This window comes from Lissotriton vulgaris, chromosome 6, assembly GCF_964263255.1.
Source record: "Lissotriton vulgaris chromosome 6, aLisVul1.2, whole genome shotgun sequence".
In the NCBI taxonomy this organism is placed as follows: Eukaryota; Metazoa; Chordata; class Amphibia; order Caudata; family Salamandridae; genus Lissotriton; species Lissotriton vulgaris.
The window spans coordinates 897,913,466-897,921,402 of NC_141694.1; positions in this window are offsets into that span (position 1 = coordinate 897,913,466).

Below are 7,937 nucleotides of genomic sequence, written 5' to 3' on the forward strand. Positions count from 1 at the left end.
CGCTCCAGACTGTTTAGAATGTTTACAGACACCCAAGAGCCAATCAGCTTTCTGCGCACAAGTCGCGTGTCGCGCCAGGAGCGCACTCGGGTGCGCGCACCGGAGAGCGCCTATAGATATATATATTTTTTTGAACCTAAATTACTCAAAATCCACTGGAGCACATATCTTGAGACATAGAAAAGGCACATCGGGCTACCAGTCCCTACAATTTTGCCAAGTTTGATGGAAATCCATTCAGCCGTTCGAGCTAAAAGTGAAATCGACCGCCCTATGGAAAGTAACATGGGGAAAACGCGTTTTGGGACCCCCCTTTTATCTCGGCCCCCGCTTGACGTATCCCCCCCAAACTTTCAAGGAAGAACCGGAGCTCGACGAGGCCATTTTCAGGACATTTTCAGGCAGATTCGTCAACCGGTGCCAAAGTTATTCCAAATAGAATTTTGAGATTTAACATTGAAAAAAATCCTAACTATAACTACCTACTGGCGACCGCCAGTAGGTAATATATAATATATATATATATATATATATATATATATATATATATATATATATATATATATATATATATATATATATATATATATATATATATATATATATATATATATATATTTTTTTTTTTTTTTTTCACTGAAAAAACCATAGGTTATAGACCATATATATTTAGGAATTAGCATTTACAAAACCTTGAAAATTCACTGAAAAAACCATAGGTTATAGACCATATATAGTTAGGAATTAGCATTTACAAAACCTTATTTTACTCACACAAAACCATTGAAATTCGCATATATAGTTAGTTGCACTAACTATATATCGCGCACCCGCAATCCACTGCTGATGATGTCACATATTACATCATTCATGACATGGTCAGTGACATCACTGATGACATCTCAAATGATATCACTGATAACATCACTGATGACATCATTCATGTGATAATACGATGAACCTCTTCGGACTCTAATATAACCTTAGATACACTCAGTGTAAACAGACACTCACAGACTGTCACTCATCCATGGAGTTACTCATACACCTAGTCAGTCATGCAAAGAATCAATCATACCTCCATTTCCTCAACTATACAGTTATACACACCTTACTTATTCAAACATATTCTAACACATATTTACTCTCTTATACAATCACTGATACAAGTTTACAATGATCCATACAGCGACTCACACATTCACTGGCTCTTATGCACAGTTATTTATATATGTCAACTCTCACATGTACTGTGTTTTACATATGTACTTACTTTGACATGTAGCACTGAGCTATCCATTCACTCACCAATACACTCATGCACACAGTCAACCGCCCATACAGCTGTTTCCACATGCACTTTTGAACCCATACATCTAGTGAATCAACTGCTCACACATCTATGCACAGAGTCATACACCTCCCAGCCACCCACACACACACTCACTCTCCCATACAAATACTTGGGCAACCAATCAATAACCCATATAGTTACTCATATAGCTACTGATCAACACATGCAGCAGTTTACAGAACAGACATAATGATGCACAAATTAAGACAGTTTAGTCACTAACCCATGCACTCAGTGAGACACATTTAATCACTCTCTCATACAGTCAGTCATGCACCTACTACATCCTTCATCCAGACACTTATACATCCACTCATTCTTCAATATGTAAGACATATTTTAACTTTACAGAAACATACAGTCACTGGATGTTGTCATCAGTGATGTCATTTGAGATGTCATCAGTGATGTCACTGACCATGTCATGAATGATGTAATATGTGACATCATCAGCAGTGGATTGGGGGTGCGCGATATATAGTTAGTGCAACTAACTATATATGCGAATTTCAATGGTTTTGTGTGAGTAAAATAAGGTTTGGTAAATGCTAATTCCTAACTATATATGGTCTATAACCTATGGTTTTTTCAGTGAATTTCAATGGTTTTTTAATAGCAAACATCAAAAGCTGTAAAATGTATTCTTCTTTTAAAGGAAAAATATATTTTATATGTATTTAATATAATTTTTTTATGTATATAATTTTTTTTTTTGTTTCGTTTCGCTACCGGTCCACGCACCGGGTAGCTTCCCGTTAGCTCAATTTGGTGCCGCGACCCGTTCCGCGCACCGGGAAACGTTCCGTTAGCGCAACTGCCGCGTTAGAAAACAACATTGTGACGCGTCCCGTAAACGCGACATATCGCGTTGCTGCGTAATGCGTCTTATGACGCGCTGCGTTAGCGCACTCGGAAGTGCTCCGGAGCGCGAACCGAGGCGCGAAGCGCAGCACCCCGGAAGCGCTCCGGGTGCGTAGCGGGACGCGTAGCGTAAGCGTAAAAGGTCATGTGACCTGAAAATAACACTTTTCATTGGTTTAGAACATTTTTTTTTCCCAAATGATGAAAGCCCCCACCTTTTTTCCTCACTCTGACTTTCAACTTTGTGAGAGGAAGACCTGTTTCTGATTATTCAGTGATGGCATCAGTAGTAGCTGCAGCTGGTGGACCCCCACCACCACCACAACCACCTAGGAAGGAAGGACCACCTGCACAGTTCCTTCCAAACCCAGAGGAAGAGGAAGAAGAAGAGGAAGAGGAGGTAGAGCCGAGGCAGTTCTTGCGTGAAGAGCCCCGGCAATCCCACCGCAAAGACCATTTTATTTGGCAATTTTTTTCTTACCCTCGAGGGCAAAAAAAGGTCAATGCCCGGCAGGTGACATGCCTCATTTGCAATGCAGTTCTGTCCCGAGGCACAGACAAAAAGTATAGTTTTGGGAACTATACTATGCAACGCCACATGCAGAGGTGGCATCCAATCAATTATAGCGTTGCTGAGGTGGGTCACCTCCGGGATAACCCACCAACTCCTGTGGCCAGTACATCGTCACAGGAAACTCTATCGGGACCAGAGGCGAGGGAGACGGTCCCAAATATTCAACAACAAAAATTCGCACCTGAAGCTAGTGTGCATTCATTGTGGTGCACTAATTTGTTATGGGGAGATGAGTATCATTTTAATTAATAGAGCATTTGAAAACCACAAGTGCCCGAAACGCTCCAAGAAGTAATTTTTTTTTTTGCTCCTGTTGAGCCCTTTCTAATGAGTGTTTTTCGTTGTCCCCCCCCCAAAAAAACAAAAAAAATATAAAATAGTTCCAAAAATACAAAAAAATAAAAAAATGTTCAGAAAAATAATTAAAAAAATATAAAACAACAAAAACAATAAAAAAAAAGTTCTTTTCAGAACTACCTCCCATTTATAAAAAATTGCTAAAATGTTTAGCACTCTGGCATTCTCTTTTTTTTTTATTTGCTTCCCGGTTCGCGCACCGGTGCGCGAACCAAAAAAAAATGAAAAAAAAATAAAGAGTGAGTATAAGGTAAGGAGACAGAGAGAATAATGTTAAAAGAAAGACAGCAAGAGGGAGTAACACAGTAAGTAATAGAAAAGGAATGAGGGAAAAAGCAAAGGAAGGAAACTGAGGGTTAAGAAAATAAAGCAGTGGAACTAATAGAAGTTGAATGTGATAGAGATGTAAGGGAAAGAGTACTAAATACTTACCTTATAGTTGTCGTTAACTTGATCACTTGTTATTTTTTTTACTTTCAATCTGTGAAAGAAAGAACAAAAATTTGAAAAATATTAAAACATGTATTTAAAAAATAGAAAAGACAAGGCAAAAGGTTGAAAATCATACAATTTTACAAAGAAATAAAGTTAGAGATAAACATTCAGAAAGGAAAATAAAGTAACGGTGAAAGACAGACAGAGACAAAAAGAAATAGAAAAAGAGTAAATTACTAAGAGAATAAAAAGGAGGATAGATTCAGTGACAGAAAAGAAGGATAGAAGAGAAAAATAAACTGAAGATGTGTAAGATACTAAAAGAATGTGAGTAAGGTAAAAGAAAAGAAAAGAAAAAAATAAGGAAAAGATAGTTAGGGAGAGAGGGGACAGAGGAAGTAAAGGAAAGAGTGTCAGATACATACTGAGTGAGGCAACAAAGAAAGATAAATGAGTGAAGGTGAATTATACTAACTGATTGCAACAAAAAAGGAGAACCCAAAAATATTTAATTTTGAAAACAAAGGGAGGAAAGATGGAAAAGAGAAGCGAAGCAGAGGGTCTAAAAGCTGGAAAATGGTGCATGAGACAAAAGAAAAAAGCAGAGTTGGAATAGGGAAACAAAGGTTGAAAGATAAGTGGAGTTAGAGAACAAGGGTGAAAGAGAATAAAACAAAAGGCAATGGGAGTATGTAAAGAGGATTGATAGAAGGTAGTAAAAGACGAGTGAGCATGAGACAAGACGAGTACAAATTAAAAATTACAATACAAATTTTTTGAATTAATTATACATGTTAAATGGTTTATTTTTGCTGTTCTCAGAATATATCAAATTTCGCTAAAAACAGTGAGTTGAAGGTATTCATCATATAACAGCGGGAAAAAAAACACAATCAAAATGATTGTGTTTAAAAAACCCATATAATATAACAAATCAGAAATCAGAACTCATCAAACGTACACTTACTTTCCATGACGTCGAATGATATGCTATGAACAGCTTATACTCTGTTGTGCTCTAAAAAATCAGTGCTCGCCACTTTCTGAAAGAAAAGCTCCTTCTTTTTGAGTAATATGTTAGAAACAATAAATGACTTTTCGCTCTCTACCACACTTCTCCTCATGGCCAAATAGTGGAAGAGCCATTTAAAACTCTTGGAATTCCTCAAAGCAAATCCCGTCATTTTCTTTTCCCCCGACTTTCAGAAAGAAAACGTCCAAAATCAGTTTCACAATCTGGTACTAGTAATATCTCCCTTACTGGCTCACTCATGTTCCACATTTCCTATAACACTGATACTGCTTACTATGAGGCACACTTACACTACCTCTATGACTACTACAATTATTTAATTCTCTTGATCACTGTTAATCACAAAGCAATTTAAAACAGCAGACTAAATTTTATCAACTCCTAGAATCATTATAGGCCAGTTACCTACCCTAAAGTTTCACTTCTAAAAACACTAAGTAAGAATTTTTAAAGTCAAAAGGCAAACATTGTTTCATAGTCAAATGGGAATCATTGCCGAAAGACCAGCCTTTTTAACATTTTAAATAGGCTGTGTAATGTCCTGATGTTGTGAAAGGACCGTCATGTCATATAATAGCTGTAGTTACAAATGTTCTTCCTGAAATCGACGACTGTGTAGCCACAACATTTTTAATTAAAGTTGACAACTTACTTCCATCAGGTCTATATTGTTGGAATTTTAAAATGACATTACACCCATAAGTTTGTACAAATAATGTGGACAGCATTGCAGACTTACATTACCTCTACTCTATGTTTTGATCAACTGCTTGAATTAGCTTATTGAAAGAAACTGTTTTTCTTAACTCATTGAAAGTACACTTACTTTTCCATGACGTCGAATGATATGGTATGAACACCTTTTGCTTTGGAAAATAATCTGTTGTCCTTTAAGTAATCCATGCCCGCCACTTTCTGTAAGAAAAGCTTCATCTTTTTCAGGAATAACTTAGAAATCATAAATCACTTTTCGCTCTGTCCTACACTTATCCACAAGGCCAAATAGTGTAAGAGCCATTTGAAACTCTTGAAATTCCTCCAAGCAAATCCCGAGATTTTCATTTTTCTCCGACTTTCAGAAAGAAAACGTCGACAATCACTTTCACAATTCTGTACTAGTAATATCTCCTCTTCTAGCTTACTCATGTTTCACATTTCCTATAACATTGATACCACTTACTATGAGGCACACTTACACTACCTCTATGACTTTTCCAATTTTTTCATACTGTTGATCACAGTTACTAAGAAAGCAATTTAAAACAACAGAGTAAATCATATCAACTCTTTGAATCATTATAGGGCAATTATGTACCTCTATGACTACTTTACATTTTTAATTATCATGATCACTCTTATTCACAAAGCAATTTAAAACAGCAGACTAAAATATATCAACTGCTCCAATCTTCGTAAAATTTTGGTTGTAAAAACACTAGGTAAGAATTTTTTAAGTCAAAAGGTAAACGTTTTTTGAAAGTTAAAACAGAATCATTGCAGAATGACAAGCCGTTTCCAGATTTTAAATAAGCTGTGTAATGTCCTGAAGTTGTTGAAGGACCGTCATGATATATAATTGCTGCAGTTACAAAAGTCCTTCCTGATATTGACAACTGCGAAGCCACAAAATTTTTCATTAAAGTTGTCAATTTAGTTCCATCAGGCCTACATCGTTGGAACATTAAAATGACATACTGGCCATAACTTCGTATAAATAATGTGGACAGCATTGCAGACTTACATTGGCTACACTCCATATTTTGATCGGCTGCTTTTACTAGCTTATTAAAGGATACTGATTTACTGTCAGGCAAAGTTAAATATATAAATCTTTAGGAGTCTATACTAGTAGTACTTGATAGCCTACAGTTCTTGCAGTCATGCTGCCATTGATAAGAAAGGCCAAACAGATAATCTACATCTACACCTTCATCTTGAAATACATCAAGCATATACATTAAAAACTCCTGACAATCCTGCTGAATATTTTGAGAGAATTGTGTTTGACCTGAACATTTGTCTTAGAGATTTCGAATTTCAGACACACTTTCTATTTTTGTTCTATCAGTGCTACATTTCTCTAACACAGAATTCAACAAACAGCAAAATCTTTGATCCAAATTGACCACAATCTGTTCTTTTAAAGTTTCCAGAGAAAAGACAACATTAACCACTACATTAGCATAGCAGTTGACACCAGAACTATTTTCAAATTGAAAACCAACAACATCTTGAATAGCATCCATTTTCTTTCTGCTTACAATTTCGGGTTCATCGACTTTTTGTCTTTTTGCTACAACCTCCCTACTATTGGTCACATTTCTTCGTTTCCGGCCTACCACACAGTTTTCAAACAAAGGATATTGAGGCAAATGTGGCGCATACTCTCTTCTTAACCTATTGTATTCCTTAACACAATCTAGATCTGCACAAATGTTTGTGACATCACACTCAATCAAGTACAATCCAGATAAAGTTCTGACTCGTGATAATGCCACATAAGCCATACCCTCCTTGAACACAGAACTGCCAATATTCACCAAAGCACTGTCTACACTTAAACCTTGCGATTTATGGATTGTCACCGCATATGCCAAGCAAACAGGAAACTGCTTAAGGCGAACATATAAGTCTTTAACAAGCAAAAACCTAGCAGAGCAACGACCAATTTGCTGTACATCCTCAATGCCATCAAATTTAATTTTTATAAATTCAATTCTCTATTTCTGTATTTCTCAAAATCAACAACATTACCAATTGATCCATTTACCAGACCTCTTTCAACATTTAAATTCCTTCTCAAAATGATATGGCAATTTAAGCACACATTCAGAGTCTTTTCAAAACCAGCAGTTTTAGATATAGTCTTCTCTAATGAATCCAATTTAGATTTCAAATTTTCAGACAAAATAATTGTTGCTCCCATGTGCTCTATTCTGTCAATAGCTTCCAGTTTCACTATGTCTTGGTTTTCTAAATTCAACATTTTGTTGTTGAAGATGGAACATTCTTGCAGAGTTGGCATCAAACATATCCCAGATTTCTTCTCAGTAATTTTCTGAAAAATATTCTCTGGCAGAACGTCTTCATCTGGATACAAATTTGACAGTAATCGTGCATGTAAAGCTTCCTTCCCATGCTCAGTCACTTTTCCGATTCTAACATCTTGTAGAATATTCTTATAATCTTCATCCTTCGCTGGACGCATATTTTCACGCAGTTCAGCATAATTGAAGTTTAACCATATATTAACGTTGCCAATGCTCCCTAGGCACTTCCTGGTATCTTCATGCGTAAGCAGTTTAAACACTGGTTGTCCTTTC